The sequence below is a fragment of the Sminthopsis crassicaudata genome, chromosome 2, assembly GCF_048593235.1.
Source record: "Sminthopsis crassicaudata isolate SCR6 chromosome 2, ASM4859323v1, whole genome shotgun sequence".
Classification (NCBI taxonomy): Eukaryota; Metazoa; Chordata; class Mammalia; order Dasyuromorphia; family Dasyuridae; genus Sminthopsis; species Sminthopsis crassicaudata.
The window spans coordinates 477932391-477951315 of NC_133618.1; the positions used below are offsets into that span (position 1 = coordinate 477932391).

The following is an 18925-nucleotide window of genomic DNA, read 5'->3' on the forward strand; positions in this document are numbered from 1 at the left end:
TCAATAAAGACCTACAGATGGATTATAATGGAGCTCAAAGCTACTTAACATGCCAGGGGAGATACGAGCACTAGGAAATCCATAAGGGCACCTCTGGCATAGAAACAGCTTCCCCCATCCTCTGGGGCACTATGGCTTCCGATTCTTCCCACTGTGCCCATGGCATGAAGATTCCAGGACCAATAACCTGCCTTGGATTAAAAAAAAAAAAAAGGCAGACAAACAGCTTGTCTCTCAGTAACAAATTCAGGCTAAAGACATACTTCTTCACTTAGAAGAACCCAACCCAGCACCTAATGCCCAGCCTGCTACATGGCTAAGGACAACTGACCACTTCACTTCACACCGGTCCCCATGCCTTCCAAACAAAGACGTGCTGGGCCCAACTTAGGGAATAATTACGGTATGCAAATATCTTGTGATTTTTGTCACTGATCTTTTTACATGCACGGCAGTGTTCATGTGTATCCAATTCAAAATCCAAAATTGAAGACTTATGTGGAGATAATTATAAGTGAAAATGAAATGCAGGCCCAGGAAACACCCCATTTTACTCATAAAATAGCTGATCATGGCAGAGAGGCTGGGTTGGAAAGGATGTGGGGGAATGGAGGCCCAGTAGTCCTCGGTCAGCTCGTTTTGTTTGTGAATGAAGCAGTGGCACAATTGAGGAAAGAATCATGAGAAAAGTTTCAGAGGGGCCCCACAGAGTTCCTTCAGACCAAGTCTAATGGTTGGGCCTCTTTCATATATCTGCATAAATCCCCCAGACTTGAGCATGAGTTTTATATACACAGGCAGAGAGGAAGTGGGCTTCTCTTGCATACATTTTGACCAGAATGGATCCTTTTAAAAATAAATCAATAAACAAAAGGATGGGAATGAACAGGAAATTGAACTGCACATATCCCACCTCCCCTTCCAAAATTTTTTTTTTAAATCTCAGCACAGCTCACATCTTCCTAGATGGCCAGTAATATAGGGAACAATTTTTCTTTCTTATAAAGACATAGATTTAAAATGACTTCTCATAAGAGACAATGGAATATTCAAAGCACTGACAATGATTGAATCAAAGACTTTCCTAGAAAAGCCCAAGTGAGTACAGTAGATTTTCTCCCAGAGACTTTGTACCCCAGCAGTCAAGGGGAAGAAAAGATTTTGACCAGGGACTGAATGGAAAATTTCACTCTGAATCTGAGTTCTAAAATCTGCCTGGCCATCAAAGACATTTTCTATCAAGTGTTAGTCTGCAGGATACCATCATCCTATGACTAAGGCCTCAACCTTGCCACCCCTGAGCATCTTCCATGCCCTCAATACGCCCTTTCGCATGTGGGGTTATGGAATCAAAAGCATTTGTTCTGTCTGTGCAGCTATTCCATAAAAAAGAGGACAAGGACCTCTTCAAAGTCCCCTTCCAAAGCCCCCTTACCATCTTTGAATTCTGAACTCTTGCCTCAGGCATGGCAAAGGTTAGCATCTGACCCCGGCACTAGTAAATCTTTTTAAAGCTTAATCTTTAGGGGATTTTGACTGTAAATAAGGAACACTCCACATGAAAAAAAATAAACTTACACTCATGACTTCATGTGTGACCCCGAGTTCAATTTCTGTTTGTGATTTAGTAAGAAAAACAGAAGGTATGTACTATGGCCCACAGGCATGTGAGTGCAGTCATACCGCACACATCATGGAACCAGAAGTCAGCCAGAGAGGGAGGGGACCCCAGAGACAATCCAGTCTGACTTCATTTGTCAGGTAAGGAAACTGAGGTCAGGGACAGAAAGGAACTTGCCCATATCTCACAATAAGCCCATTAGTATTTAAGCATGGATGGGACAGGGGGATGGGGGAGGAAGAAGTGTGTGTGTGTGTGTGTGTGTGTGTGTGTGTGTGTATTTAAAATTCAGAGACAAAAGAAAATCTTCACTTTCAGACTTGTCTGAAAATATCACATTCGTAATTATTGTCGGACTTTTCACTTCAATTCAACAAAATGTATTAAATACTTATCAAGAAAAGCCCTCTCCTACATCTATTCTCCCATTGTTAAGAAAAAGTAAATTTCAGAAGCAGGAATATGAACTGGGTTAAATCTCTCTATACCCTAAATGATCTGTTAACTGAAGTGACTATTGATATTCCAGGATTATCAGGCGGATCCCAATATTGTGTGGTTAGTGAAGGGTTGGGGAGCAAAACCCCAGCATCCTGTCACACTGTTGGAAATAGATCATTATCCATGGATTTCTGTCATATGGAAGACAGATTGTTTTCTGGCTCCCCAGAAAACAAAAACCAATGGATAGAAGTGAATAAAAGATAGATTTTGGCTCAACAAATATAAAGAGCTTTCAGACCACAAGAACCTAGAAAATGGAATGGGTTGCCATGAGACAGGACGGATTCTTTACCACAGAAGAGTTCCAAGAGATTTTGTCGTGGATGTTAGAGATTCTTGCATAGAGTAGAAAGTTAGATGAGATGACCTCTACGGGTCCTTTGAGTCCTGAACTTCTATGCTTGAGTAATTTTTTCTTCTAGGTTAGGAGTTCATCTCCTATCAAAATCAACATCACCCCCCTACACCATATTAAGATATTATCCACTCCACATCTTAGAATGAATTAGTGTAGCAGATTGATGAGTGCAGGGTGGAATGGGAGGCAAAAAGGGGCACCCTGATGGTAGAAAGACTAAGAAATAAGTCTAGCATGGCTCTTTTCAAGAGCTATTTGCACCCAGAGAGGACTATGGAGACTATAGATCAAAACATAGTATTTTCACCTTTTATTATTGTTTGCTGCATTTTATTTTCTTTCTCATTTTTTCCTTTTTTATCTGTTTTTTCTTGTGTACCATGATAATTATGGAAGTATATATAGAAAAATTGTACACATTTAACATGTTGGATTACTTGCCATCTAGAGAAGGAGGTGAGGGAAAAAGGAAGGAAAAAAATTGGAACACAAGATTTTGCAAAAATGAAGAAATCTCTTTCTTTTTCAGTGTCTATTTTTGTTTATCCTTATCACACCCATTCTGTCATTCAGGTGATCCCAGTACACCCCAGCAAATATGTTTTGAAAATAAAAAGCTTTAATTTAAAAAAATTTAAAACATGTTAAAAATGTTCTAGATTAATAAATAGAGAAATTCAAACTAAAAAGAAAGAGTGAGAAATACATACCAAATAGGGAATTTTGCTTTTTAGGGCACTGGTTGGGGTTTATTGCCAATTGAGCAGCACCCTAAAGTCTGAAGTATTAACTGTCAGCATGAAGGAGAAATGCATGAAAAGAAGATGCAAATGAGAGCCCCTTGCTAGCCCCACAGGAAGGTGCTAATAATAATAGTTGACATTTATTTGAGCTTTAAGGTTTACAAAGTACTTTAGATGCATTATCTCATTTGAGCTTCACCATAGAGCTGCAAAAGAGGTAGTTGAGATATTGCTATCCATTTTACAGATAAGGAAACTGAGGCTCAAAGAGATTGACTTCTCCAGTTAATGTGGCTCCAAGATCTAGTGGCTCAGAAGTGTGTGAGGTGGTCCTGGAATATTTGATCATTTTAAATCCAGCCCTATTTCTACCTCATCTTAATGCTGCTGCTTTTCTCCTTGTTATTGTCCATTCCAAGCTTTAATCACTAAGTATCACCCCCCCCAATTCAATCATTTTCTGACTGCATGTGTTTATTTTTTTTCAATCGGAATTAATTATTCATCACTTCTAAATACAGTGCCACAACCTTAAATCTAAAATGATGCAAACTGTGCTTTCTCCCCTCCCCATGCATACACTTAGAAATATTCAGTAATTTCTTTAAAAGAATAAAATTATTGATTGTGGGCAAATTAGCTACTCAAGAATGATCCAGGACTAGAATAGCAAGGGTGCTGCTGGTCTGGAGTTAAGTGCCTAGAAGAGACGGAGTGTGTGTGTGTGTGTGTGTGTGTGTGTGTGTGTGTGTGTGTGTATGTGTGTGTTGTGTACGTGTTGGGGATGTATGTGTGTCTATATATGTGTGTAAAGAAATGGATGAAAGAGGAGTTTATACCATGGCTGAACAGGGTACATTTGCAATGTCCAGCCATTTCTTAAAGGAACACAAATCTCCAAATTTGAAAAGGGGAAAAACGAAAAAAATACATCTTGGATATTTTTTTTGTCAAGTTGTTCAACTACAGGTGAAGCTGTTATTGGGTTCTCTTTAGAGTGTCTATGACATTCCAGATGTGCACAGCAATTAGTATAGGGAAAGAAAACAATTTGGGGGCAAGGGAGAGAGAGCATTCAAAATCAAAGTCGAAATCAGGACAGACTAAAACCCTCCTTTCCCCCCAACACCACTCCATCTCCTTGGTTTTTTTCTCTTTTTTTCTTATTCTGCATATTCAAAGAAGCAGCAGATTGGCAAAGGGGCCTAGAGCATATCAAAATCAATTTATAAGAAGAAAAAGCCCAGCCCCAGGTCTTCTCCCAGCACAAGGTGCTTCGTGAAACGCGAAGCATGCTTTTTGTTCCTATGGCTTTGAACCCCAACAAATCCTCCCATTAAGTACTCAGTATTTCTTCCCTTAAAGTGTCCCAGGTGGGAGCCACATGAGATAGGGAAAACTGTGTCCAGAAGGCAATAATCCCAGGGTGGACCAATACAGCTGTTAGGTATTTATCTCTTTTCTTGACTAGTAACTGCAGGTATTTAAACAGGTGAGCTTCTACAGAGAAGACACCATGTGTGAATGAACAAAGAATTATAGGCTTGAAAGGAGGAGGAAAAGGTTATGCAGAGCCACTCCAAGTCCTGATAATTCAAAAGTATACATCCAGATATACAACCAGACTCTACTTGTTAAAAGCGATTCTTTTCCAAACAGATTTAGGATAAATAGCAACAAAGTGATTTCAGCAAAAAAAGAAATTCAATTTGCATTTAATATATACCCAGAAATCTGCAGTGTTATAAGTGATCCAAGAGAAGGAATGAATGAGTGAGTGAATGAATGAGCATTTAATAAGTGTTTAATACATGACAATCACAGTACTAAGCACTAAGCATACAAATACAAAATCAAAGACAATCCCTGCCCTCAAGAAACTTACATTCTAATAGACAGTGACACTATATAAGCAGAAATGGTGTTCAGGAGAGATATTTTGTATTAAGAAAAAATTACAAAATTACAAAGATGGTCAGTGGATGAATATAGTCTCGGCCCTATAGGAAAACACAATCTCACAAACATAACCCAGACCATTAGGAGGCAATATATTTATTTGAATGTACATTATTGTCTCACCAGACTCCTTGAGGGCAGGAACTATAAAGTCTTTGCCGTTGTATGCCCAAAGACTAGTACAATGCTTGACACATATTTATTGGTTAGTTCGTTGAATGTAATACCATTACTAGTTGTGAATAGGACATGTAATATAAATATCCTAAAAATTCAAAGGAAAGTCATAGAACTATGATCAAAAAAGGTTCCACGCAGGCAGTGGACTTGATCTGGGCACTGCAGGATGGGGAGGAGTTGTGTTAGAGGAGGGGGAGCCTTCCAAGTGGAAGTCAGGCTCTATAGAAACGATTACTAATTATGTAGGTATAACATTCCTTAATAGCAGGGTAGAACTCTACTATTCTATGGACTTTGTTTCATATTACAAAGAAATCTCTTTCTTTTTCAGTGTCTACTTTTGTTTATCCTCATCACACCCATTCTGTCATTCAGGTGATCCCAGTACACTCAGCAGTATGAAAACAACTGAGTGTGGACAAGTCAGTTCCAGTCACACAAGTTTCCAGTCAGTCAGTCAGATCCTAGGGATATGCATAAGATAGCCCCATAAAGCACTAGATTATGTGATGTCAGAACACTAGGAACCAACAGCAAAAATCACAATCTTTGAACTTTGAAAATTCTTTAACAGATTGAATCTAAACCAAGATAACAATAAGATAACTAAATTTCTATTTCTAATAGAAGTCATAACTTATACCTCCTGAATTTGTCCCTAGCAATAATTTTTTCTGCGTGGAAAATTTTAAAAATCACAACTAAAGACCAGACTAATATCTCTCCTTTGAATATATCATAACAACAATGTGTCCTTAAGAAATATGACATTAAATTCAAATACACACGGAAATACAAACAAATTTTCTTTTCCTCATAGTCACTATTGGCGTTAATCAAGTGTGTGTGGGGGAACATGTTATTTTAAAAATACGTGATTCCCTTTATCAAGCATAAAAAGAACCCTAATTCATTAGTTTGCTAATTGCTCTTCTCTGTAGCAAATAACTAGTGTTTTACTTTAGTCATGAAAAGCAGCATTCTTATTTTCAGTAGTGATTAATGTAGATTTGGCAATGTACAAAATAAAAATTAAAATTAAAAGTCCTGGGTTCCAATTTGAGCTCCTCTACCAACTCATTGTATTACTTTAGAAGAATCAATTTGCCTTCTCCTGCATCCACTTTGTAGGAAGGTAATTCAAATTAACAATGTGTGGGAAATTGCTGACTCTAAGGTGTCTTCCAGTTTGAATTCTTGTGAAACTGCAATTCTAGGAACTGGGTATTCACAGTTGAAGAACAGCAAATTATCATAGAGCTTATAGACTCTAGACCAGTCATATATATTTGCAAGATGGCTGGTGGAGGCTTGGGAAATGAACTGTAGCCACCGTTGGGATAAATTTGAAGCTCACTTTAATCATTGTAACTGGCATCCACCATTCCTTCAATAAAATAAACATTAAGTGCCCTGATTCTGCCACAGGCTAAATGGAGATACAGAGTCTAATGGCTCAAATCAATCTGAATAATTTCAGAGCCATATTTTCATTCCTTAGCTTGAATAATCCAAAAAATTTCTAATTTATTTTTAAGTATGTAGACACTGCCTGAAAAAAGCTATTTTGCCAAGGTCCAGAATTTGCCCAGTCCTGTCTTTGTTCCACACAGTGAGGTCTGGGTCCTCCTATTGCTATATCTCTATCACCCTGCCCTTTAATCTTTTAGAATCTCCTGACCCTGTAAGAAGCCGTGTGCTCTTCTAAGAAGGGAATGGAATAAAAAAAATTAATGAATTGAGAAAGTATAATTTGCTAGAAGAAAGTATATTACATGGTTTCTCTGAGAAGGATCGAAAACATTCCTTATGAATAGAGCCCAAAGAGTTTGATTAAAATTGACTAGAATGAGTCCACTATACATCTATTTAAAAATGAGAAGCCACTAATTCAGTTTAATTCAAAGATTAAACATGATTAAAATTTCTATAAGTTATCTAGATTTAAGAAAAAATAAATTGAAGTGGCCTTCAAAATATTGATAGTCATTGGTAAATTACTTCTGGTATTTAATCAATGTTATTTTTTTATCATCCAATTTTTTCTTCAAGTCAGTTTCTAACACTAAACTACATTTCATCAAGGTTGGTAAAATGTTTAGAAAGGAACAGATGTCAAAATATGGCGATTGCCAATAACACTGATGGGAGCCAGTAATTTCTTTCCTGTCCAAAGGCAAAAGAATGAAAAATAATCTAGACTGTATACAATAATACAAGATTTACTGCAACATTAATGGCTATAAAAAGTAAAAGTATACAACAGTCATCCCCATTTTTTTCCAAGCCATCACTAAGGGCAGTGTTTTTCAATTTGAGAGAAATGTAGCTGTAAACTGAAAGGTCTCCACACTTTGAAACCTTTAAATACCCACACAAATACAGCTGATGATATAGATTAATGTTTATTAGTGGGTTCCAAATATACTTGCCTTTCAGTCAATTCTGTCATTTAATAATTTTGCTACATCTCAAAAATGGAGATGCAATCTTCCCTTTAAGAAAGCAGCTCTTGCTTGTTATTTACAGATTGTAACATTTACATAAGGGTTTGGCTTAACAAGAGATATAAATATAGATAAAACCCTTAGGACTTCATTCTTTAAACTGCCCTCTAAAAATCTGCCCTGCAATTTGCAAACTGAATTTTGTGCAGACTATTCTTGGAAGCCTTTGTGAATTAGGGAGAACTGACTCAAAGCAGGGGCTGGTTAATCACAATTTTGCAAATTGTACGTAGCAATCATCCTCACATTGTGAAATTCAGATCTATAAAATGCTGATGTTTTAAAGTTGAAAAATAAATTAGCTAACTAGAACTGTTTTGCCAAAAAAAAAAAAATCAGTCTGCGTCCTTACAACTAAATTATTTGTATAGAAAAAATTAAAACATAGCCACATCGATAGCAAATAATAAATCAACCCAGAGCATCTTCCCTGCATGTTCCCATTACAATTAGCCTTATGATAGAAGATGACTTTCCCCTAGTTCCCAACTTCACAGCAGTCTTATACAAATACTCACCTGGCTACAACATGCAAATTCCTTAACTCTAAGAATAAACTTGTGGCAAGGATTCCTATTTTAGACAGCTCCATGTATTTGTCTATGATCTGGAAAAAGCTTTAAGTGAGGGAAGGATTACTCAATGTATTCTTTGATATGTCATCTATGCACTTGCTAAAGCTGATTCGCATCTGTCCCACCGAGGAAGTTGGCAGTTAGCATTTGTTTATTTGTTAAAAAGTAAATGTCATTTGGGTTATAAAAACTAGTAATATTAAATTTATAAGATGAGAATAAGCTGTCTTGTAGGCAGTTCTAAAATACTAAGTCTCCAAAAATGGAGTCTAGCCTGAAGACATCTCTCCCTGAATGGGAAGCCTAGAAGTAGACAGGAGAAGCAGTGGACAAAGGTTTGGGTCTCATTGGTAGGTTTTATATAGCACATCATATGAGAGGTTTGTAGACATGTACCAGAGCTCCTAAGAGGACAGTGATTGCTTCTCCATAATAGATAGTATTCTGTGTGAAGATAAAGCGTAAGGACTCCCACTGGTCATAGCACATTAAAATCAACTACAAAGATCACTGTAGTATATGGAAAAAGAACAATGCCTCAAATCTAAAAGACCAAGTTCCTCTGGCACTTACTACCTGTGTCATGTTGAGCAAATTATTTTACTTCCCTTGACCTCAGTTTCCCATCTGTAAAATGAGAAAGTTGGACTAAATAGAAAGACTCCAAGGTCTCCCCTCGCTAGCTGTATATCTATGATCCTGCGATCCTCTGATTATAACAGAATTTTGTTATATGGTGAAAATATATTTACACAAGTGGGCCAACTATTCTAGCTTAGAAACTGATCTGCGTTGTCTTGGGTGACATGGAACTTATCTTTAATCTTTTCATGGGTTTGTGTTCTTTCTACAATTGTTTTCAAAGGCCTTTCTCTTGATGCTCTTCCCTTCTCTTAACACATCTTACAACAAACAAGTGAAAAAAAAAAGCCTTGTTAGGAGATTATACTTAGGGTCAAGAGTTAGAGATGGAAGAAACCTCAGAGGTCATTTAGTCAAACCTTCCTATTTTATAGACACATAAAGTAAGACCTGAATAGATATAGTAATTATCGTAAGGTCACATAAATGAAAGGTAGAAGATCAATCAAGAAATCAATCAATAAGCATTTATTTAATGCTTGCTGTATTCTAGGCACTATGCTAAGTGCTAGGAAAATAAAGGCAAAAAAATAACTCTTGCTCTAAAGGAGTTTACATTTTTAATAAGGGAGTCAACATGTAGTCATATGAATATACATATATATATATATATATATATATATATATATATATATATGTAGTTAAAAAACATATAAAGAACAGAGGCAGCACTTCTGATAACAGATCCAGGGCTCCTTTGAAAGCCCTGCAAATCTTTACTTTTTTATTTTTCAGGGCAGGAACCAGGCATTATACTCATATGCCCTACTGTGTCTACCACAGTGCTGGGCACATGGCAGATATTCAATAGCTTGCTTCACTTATATCCAACTTACTGTGAGCCCAGTGGGGGTTTTCTTGGCAAAGATACTGGGCTGGTTTTGCCATTTTCTTCCCCAGCTTATTTTACAGATGACAAAACTGAGGCAAACAGGTCAAGTGACTTGCCCAAGCTCACATTTGAACCCGAGTCCCCCTAATTCTAGACCAGTTGCTGTATCCCTAGTCCATCTAGCTGTCCCCATTTAATAAGCACCCACTAATTAACTTATTGGTTCATAATCATATTTTACAGTTTGAAGTTAGCTAGGTACCCCCAAGAGGGAGGGGAAGGATGGCAGTAATCTCCCAGAAAAAGGAATCATTCAGCATTATTATTATCAGTGGAAATGATAGTTTCTAAAAGACAAAAGGACTTTGTCTTGGATGGCCATTCTGCCATCTCTCTCTCTAGACAACAAGGGTCGAGGAGAGGTTTTATTATACTCAGCTACCCAAAGGTCAGCCTTCTGACCTCTAATATTCCCACAGTTGCTCAGACTGTAGTTTAGGCATTTCGTGCAACAGTGCTTCCAGAAAGTAAATATTTGTATTGGTAAAGACTAGCAAATTATGATCAGTGTTCAGGTATTTTTAAAAACAACTGCTAAAAATAAGAAGGGAAATTGTAGTCTGGATTGAAAGGAGAAATAGCATTACACAGCATTTAGAACTTGAAGTGTCTTTGAGAAACAATTAATCCAATCCTCTCAACAATACAGATGAAGCCAAAAGAGAAAAAGAGGCAGCATTCTGGATCAGTGAAGACCATACTGGTTCCAGAGTTAGGAGAACTGAGTTCAAATTCTCCATTTTATGTTTACTATTTTTAAATGGGGCAGTTAGATGGCACAGTGGATAATAAGAAGTAGAGTCAGGAGGACCTGAGTTCAAATGTGGCCTCTTGACACATCATAACTCTATTTACCTGTTTCCTCATCTTTAAGCTAGCCTGGAGAAGGAAACAGCAAGCCATCCCAGTACATTATCCCAGAAAACCCCAAGTGGATTAGAGTTTCCTTTTCTGTGAAGTAAGAGGAGGTTGGATTAGGGGACCTCTAAGGTTCTTTCCCACTCTAGACCTATGATCCAAAGCCACACAGTAAGTCTGTGACACATCTAGGATAAGAGTGCCTGGATCCTAACCCCCTATTTTCTCAATAACTTTTTATTAAGCACCTGGTTTGTGTCAGACACTATACATATAAATGCAGCAGCGAATAGTTCCTGCCTTCAAGAAGTCTGTATTCTATAGAAAACAGTGTTTTTGGTGAACATCACATGTAGAGAAAAAAGGAACCATATGGTCATTGAGCCTAACCTGTCCAGGGAGGTCCTAAGAAATGAAATGAGTTAAAGTCACACAAGTACTAAGTGTCTGAAATTCTGTCTGAAGTCAGAACCTCAAAATCCAAACTCTGAAATGGTTTCTACCATCTCTGCAAAGTCTTTCTGAACATCACAAGGGATCCCCTCTCTTTTCCAAAATTGTCTTATAAAATGACTTTTAAGAAATTACAAAGGCTGACCTAGCTCCTAGCTATCCTGGGGTAAAAACAAAACAAAACAAAACAAACAAACAAAAAACAATTTCTGGTGACCATGATAACGAAAAATGTTTATAATTATATATTGTGTGAATGAAAATTAAAGGGCATTTACAATCCCTCACTATACTCTTCTGAGCTCAACCATCTCCATTTCAGACAGGGAAACAAGCAGGGGATTGACTAGTATTACAAACTAGGAGAAGGACTGGATTTCAAGTGCATCATTTCAGCCCTCCCTGGAGCCTAAGCCCCTTCATGCTAGTGAGTTAGGTGCCTATGGAGACACATTCATTCTCAAAGGCCACTGGAGTACCAATGAGTGCATTATCACACACAGTCCCAGATGCCTGGTCATGTGCCTGAAGCCTGATTAGAAATGTCCCCTCCTGCGTGGCGTATCACAAATGCAAAGGCTCCTGTGGATGGGCTGCAGCTGAATAGGTCAGTCCAGGCCTCACCTGGAGTTAAGCCACAGTCATATTTTGTCTTTAAAAAGGAAAGACTGTTCTTTCCATCTGAGCTTAGATTATCCTCCCAGCTTTCCCTTCCCACCTCAGACTTCCTGGAGTGAAGAGCCAGCAGCACCTAGGATTAGCCCTCCAGCAAAAGGGCAGTGCAGACAGGCATGGAAACTGGCACTCACCGGGTTTCTGAATCCCCCCCACACAAGTCATGTAGATCTGGGGTCTAAGAGAACAGACAGAGCCTCCTCAAGACACCTCCCAGCCACACCTGGGGTCAAAAGAAGTAACCCAACAAACAAGGCCACAAGGGCTGACAAATTAATCTTTCTACCTTCTCCGTTCTTCATTTTGTGTCCCAATTTGGGATTTTCTTGGCAAAGATACTAGAGTGGTTTTCCTTTTCCTTCTCCAGCTCATTTTACAAATCAGGAAACTGAGGCAAACACGGGGTCCTCCGACTCTATGTCCTTGCTTACCACTTGTGTGATCTTGGGCCAAGATTCATAAGATATAGGAAGCAGCCCTCCGCCTTCACTTCTAAGAAAATTTTCAAAGATTCTTTTATTCACTTATGAACTTGTTGCTCAATAAATCAATATAAATCAGTTGAGCAACTGATATATGCCAAGCACTGCATTTTACATATATATATATATATAAAATACATAACTATAATAAATTAAAATATAAAAAAATAAAGCTATATAGATAAAATACTCCCTACCTTCAAGAAGACTCCATTCTACTATGAGAATCAATGTGCAAATGTAGGTATAGGGAAAACATTTAATTATGATTAATTAAAATATAAAAAATAAAGCTATATAGATAAACTAGTTTTTGCCTTCAAGAAGACTCCATTCTACTACAGGAATCAATATGTATACATAGGTATAGGCAAAACACAAGTAAAACAGATGCAAAATAGATTGAGGTGGGGGGTGGAGAGTCCTACTTAACTTCAGGAATCAGGAAGAATCTCCTATGGAAGAAGGCAGTGGTTGAGTTGTGTCTCTATCCATTTCCACAATAGAGAAAGCTCTTCTTCAGGGAATGTTTGGGGTATTTGAGCAAAGGAGAATAGATGGACATCTGAGTATTTTAATGTCATAGATAAAATACTAAAAGACCTGGAGAAACTTTGCGGTTGTGTAGATTCTCTAAGAGATTTATAGGAAGGCATGGGCACAAACTGAATAGATTGGGAAGCCTTGGTTCAAAAATAATCTGAACCTTTGGTGGGAACATCTGTGATTGAGAAGATGGCAAAGACACGCTGGGGTATCAAGTATCAGAGGGAGAGGTTATGCCTTCCATGAAAGAAAAAGAAATAGACATTTTCTTTGTTCAGCTTGATGAAGCTTTCATTCCTTCAAGCCTGGATTATTACAATTACAACTTGAGAAATATTAGAGAGCTTAAGTGGACTGGAATCTCAATAGAAATCAATAGTGTGATTCAACTACCCAAAAACCTGATGAATCTTAGGTTGCATTCAAGCAATTAATCAATAAATAAGCATTTATTGAGCACCTACCATGTGCCAGGACTCATTCTTAAGGAGTTTAAAATATAACCTTAGGAGACAATATGTCCAAATATAAGAATGAACAGCATAGATACAAGGGATCTTTGAGAAGGGAAGGGAATAAACATTTATGTGATGTCTACTATGTTTCAGTCATTGTGCAAAGCTTTTTTTTTTTCAAATTTTATCTCATTTGATTCTCATAACAATTTTGCAAGGAGCTTTTAGGAAGAGCAATCCCAAATATTTTAAGACTATTCCCCTATCAATATTGTTTGGAGGTTGTTTGAGAGAAAAGTTGCCTGAGATTACTTGGCTAGTAAGGGTCTGAGGTCCCAATTCAGATCCTTCTGACTCCAGATCCAATGAGATATTCCACTGGATCACCTAGCTGCCTTGTAGGAAGAAGGCAGTAGTTGCAGGGTGGGTTTGGGTAAGAAGAGTGGTGATAGAGGGGAAATCAAGAAAAGTCTCATGTAGAAAGGAGCATCTGAACTGAGTCTGAAAGGCGTCCAGGGATTCCAAGAACAGAGAAAAGGAGAGAGTACATTCCTAGAATGGGGAGAGCAAAGAAACAGTATCTGTATGAAAAGAATAAGAAAGTTCAATTTACTGGACTATAAAATATGTGAAGAGAAGGAAAGTATATAAAGGCTAGAAAGTTAGGAGGAGGTCAGATTAAAGAGCTTTAAAGACCAAACAGAAAGACTCATATCTTCTTCCAGAGACAAGGAGGGAACCACAGGAGTTTTTAAATAGGGGGCTGAGAAGGTTAACCTGTGCTTTAGGATAGTAGTTCCATAGATGATAGATTAGTGTAGGGAGAAATTTAAAAGCTGGAAGATCAATTAGGACCATTATAATATTGCAAACTAAGGGTGTTGAGGACTAGAATCAAGGCCATGTGAGTACAGAAAAAGAGACAAATGCAAAAGAGGTTTATAGGATAGAAATTACAAATTTTGACAAATAATTAGATGAGTGGGGAAAGTGAGGAGCTGAGGTTTGCAAAACTGAGTGACTGAAAGGATAATAGAAATTCTTTCCTTGAAAGAAATAAGGAAGTCAGAAGAATGACATGATTTGGATAAGTAGATAATGGGTTTTGTTTTAGATGTATTGAGTTTAAGATGTCTGTGGGATATACAGCTGGAAATTTCTAGTGGGTAGCTTAGGACTGACCCTCAGAAGAAAGACTAAAGCTGAATATATATAAGTCTGAGAGTCATCATCATCGAAGTAATAGTTAAAACCATAATAGCTGATGTGGTCACCCAAAAAAGACAAAAGTATAAAGAAAGAAGAGAAAAGGGCCTGGGACGGAGTCTTGGTCTATACAAATAGAATATTTAAAATAAATGTATTCCAGTGAAGAAGGCTAGGAGCACCATGGAAGAGCAACTCATAAAAACCCAGAAGAGATTATCTGAGAGAAAATGGTGATAAATATTTTAAATATATAAATACACTTATAACTCCCATATTTTCATCCTTTCACTCATTCCTAAAATGCTACAGAGAAGTTAAGGTTGTCAATAGCAAAAAAGGCCATTAAATCTGTCATTTAGGAGATCATTGTTAACTTTGGAAAGAACATTTTTAATTAAGTTATGATGTCAGAAGCCAGATTGCAAAGGATTGAGGAGTGACTGAAAGGAAGAGAAATGGAAGCAATGAATGTACTTATAAGATACAAAAATATTTATAGCATCCCTTTTTGTGGTGGCAAAGAACTGGAAGTTAAGGAAGTGCCCATCAATTAGAGAATCGCTGAACAAATTATGGTATATGACTGTAATGGAATACAATTGTGCTGTAAGAAAAAAATAGAAAGCTTTTCCTAGGATTTTGGCTGAGAAAGAAAGATATAGAACAATAATTTGAGAGATGGGAGAAGTTAGAGAAAAGATAGGGGAAACTTGGATGCTTTATAGACATCAAGGAAGGAATCAATAAGTAGGAAGGGATTAAAAATTAGTTGGAGGAAGGAAGACTAGAGGGTGAAGGGGAAGTCTGGTAAAAACAGAAAGGGATAGGACCAAGGGCTTACCTTATCCAGGAGAAAGTTCATCAGAAACTAAAATGAAGGAGGAGATGAAGGGGGATGATTTAAAGGAATTATGAAATCCAAACAGATTTAGAAAAGAATTACAGGGGGAACTAGAAAAGTAATAATTACCTATTAGTCTATCCTGGTCAAATACTTCTAGATTATTTGAGCAACTCTTAGCACCAGATTTTAGGGAAGACATAGATAAGAGAGAAAGCTTTCAGATGAGAGTGGCCAGAATAAGGAAGGATCTTGAGGTCATACTATATAAGAATACACTTAAAGAACTGAGAGTTCATTTTTGTAGTGATAAGGAACTAGAAACTGAGTGGAGGCCCATCAGTTGGAGAATAGCTGAATAAGTTATGGTATATGAATGTTATGAAATATTATTGTTCCATCAGAAATCATCAACAGGATGATTTCTGAAAGGTCCGTAAAGATTTATATGAACTGATACTAAGTGAAGTGAATAGAACCAAAAGAATATTGTAGACAGCAATAAGAAGATTATGCAATGATCAATTCTGATGATAATGGTTCTTTTCAACAATGAGGTAATTCAGGCTAATTCCAGTAGACATGGGAGAGAGCCATCTACATCCAGAGAGGACTGTGGGGACTGAATGTGAATCACAACAAGTATTTTCCCCTTCTTTATTGTCGTTTGCTTGCTTTTTTCTTTCTTTCTCATTTTTTTTCCCTTTTTGATCTGATTTTTCTTGTGCATCATGATACTTGTGGAAATATGCATAGAAGAATTGCACATGTTTAACATATATTGGATTATTTGCTGTCTAAGGGAGGGGATGAGGAAAAGGAAGAGAGAAAAAAATTAGAACACAAGGTTTTGCAAGGTTAAGGTTGAAAACTATGCATATATTTTGAAAACAAAACGCTAAGAAAAAGAACTGGGGGCCTTGTCTGGATAAAAGAAGACTTAAAGAGGACACAATAGCATTGTCAAATATTTGAAGGTTTAATCCTGGTTCTGCTTTGGCCCACAAGCCAGAATGAGGGCCTCTAGGGAAATCTCAGATCTAGAAGGAATGTGAGCAATCTTCTGGTGAGCAAGAACACTCACTTCGGCACACCCAACACAGGTCATCCAGGCTCAACTAGAAGACTTCCAATGAAGGAGAACTCACTACCTCGAAAATAAACCCATTTCACTTTTAGATAATCTTAATTATTAGGAAATTTCTTTGACACGAGGAATAAATTTGCTTTTTTATTCAGCGTTCCTAGTTCCAATGCTAAACAAAACAAGTCTAACCCACTTCCAACACCTGAAGAGAACTATCATGATCCCTCTCCCCAGTATGTCTCCCTCCTGTAGACTGACTGAGCAGCCTCTGCTGTGTCTGGGATAAGAGGAAGAGGAAGAGGAGAGGAAGTCATGCAAGGCCAGAGGGTCCCTAAGAATGATGATTTCTGAGACATACAGTCCGGTGACATCTCTTCCAACCAACTAGCACAAACTTTAGTGGGAATACCAAGAATCCATACTCAGCACATTTGAATGAATTCATACTCATACATTTAAATTTTCCCAACTTCACTTTTCCCCCAAACAACCATTGATAGGGGAATATTTTTGAAATATTTAGTATTGCTTTTTTCCTAAAAGCCCAAGTCATGATTTGGAAAGCAACTAAAGAAAAAGTCCTGAAATGTTTTTAACCCATATAACATGTATCACTTATAAGTAGAGGTGTACCTCGGTGAAGGCTAGGAGTTCTTAAAATGGTCATGAGAAAATCAGCTTTTTTTTTTCAAAATGAGTCCTATTTTGCCCATTGATCTATCATTTCAGAGTGCCTTCATCTTCAGTCCTAATTGCTCTTCACTGGGCAGTGGCTCCTAATACTTTATTTTTAAATTCCACTGCCCCTGTCTCTCTGTCAAGTAGTTAATGATCGCAATCAAACACTTAAATGCACCAAGGGAGCTCCTGTTAGTTAAAGGAATCCTTCAGTGAATCCTTTTTAGCATGTGAATAATCACATTTGTTCTCTAAGCTCGGATTTCCACATACTAGGTTTTCTTAAAGTGGGGCCAACCTATAATGAATATATTAAACTATATCCCATGCATAATGCAAACAGCTCAGTCTTTAGGCCAGAATTTGGAGGTTGATAGACATTCATTTGGGCATCCTCTGACAGGTTTTAAACAAAAGCATTAGTAATCATTGGCACAGGGGACTCGATGGCCTAGGGTTGTGACATGGAGCCTTTTCCCTGAAGGTTCCTGCCTTAAATCAAACCCCAGTCACCAGTAACCAAAAATTATTGGCATCCAACAAGTGATCCTTGGCCTACAGGAAATAAGCAAGGGAGCGGTATCTCAGCCTGGGACTCAGGGAAATGGGCATTCCCAACCCAGGGGTTAAATGGCCCCCTTGTTGGTATTTGGTGAGGGCAGGGGGGAGAGAAGAATTGTCTGTGGATATGTCCTGGAAATTAACACTCTTTCTCCTGGCAGGGTAGGGGAGAGAGAAGGCAGGACCCCTGAGGAGCTAGGGTCAGCTTCAGCTAATGGTTTTACTTACAGCAATCTGGGGGTTATGTTCTGCCCTTGACTGTTTATTAATTGTATATAATTTAGCACTTATTGAGTGCCAATGCCCGTGCTAGCCTCTGAGCTAGAGGAGGGATGGGTCCCAGCCCTCACTAGCTGAGCTAGATGGACAGCTCAATGAAATGAGGCTGGGCCAAGCTTTCAGGACACTAGCCCACCAAACACCTCAATTAAGACAGCCACAAACCCTCCAAGTAGGATACCGGAGGGCCCCAGAAAAAGCCTCCATCTATCTCCCCAAGCTTGCTGGAACTCTTGTAGTTACTTTTAAACATTTTAAAAATCTTACTAGTCCCCACTTCTGATTGTCAAATACTTCATAGCTGATTCAAAAATCTGCCATTTTAAATCATTAATTATATTAACAATACAGTGAAGTTTGGGGTCTCAGATGAGCAGTATCTAATGAGCAATCAAGTCTGCCACCTCTTCTGCATGGGAACAGGAAAGATGGAGAAAGTGAGACGTATGGAACCAAATACTCCTATATCACCTCAGATATGCTTCCTACTGACCAGAAATACCACATCCTCTGCAAAAAAGCATCCTCTGTCTGACCACCACAATCACTAGTGAACATTCCTAACTGCGCTCCTCAAAAAACCCCACCAAGTTTCAGTGATCCTCCCAGAACTCTAGTATTCCACAGAACTTAATTTGAAAAACCCGGACAGCATTTGTACAAGGAGACAGAAAACATAGTTCATCGTCAAAAGAAAAGTTTCCTGAGAGAAGAAGGAATGAGAAATTTCTGCTGGCTAGCTCTCTATCCTCTGCCCTCAGAGGTGCTCTTCAAACTCTAGGATCAAGCTCAGCAGCAGTTTGAGCTCCTGCTTCAAAGC

General features: G+C 38.0%; 1 protein-coding gene across 14 annotated transcripts in view; it reads right to left on the reverse strand.

Moving 5' to 3' along the window:
• The window catches only part of ZNF536 (zinc finger protein 536), a 578037-nt gene that overhangs the window by 452108 nt on the left and 107004 nt on the right, over positions 1–18925 (reverse strand). The window lies entirely within an intron of this gene.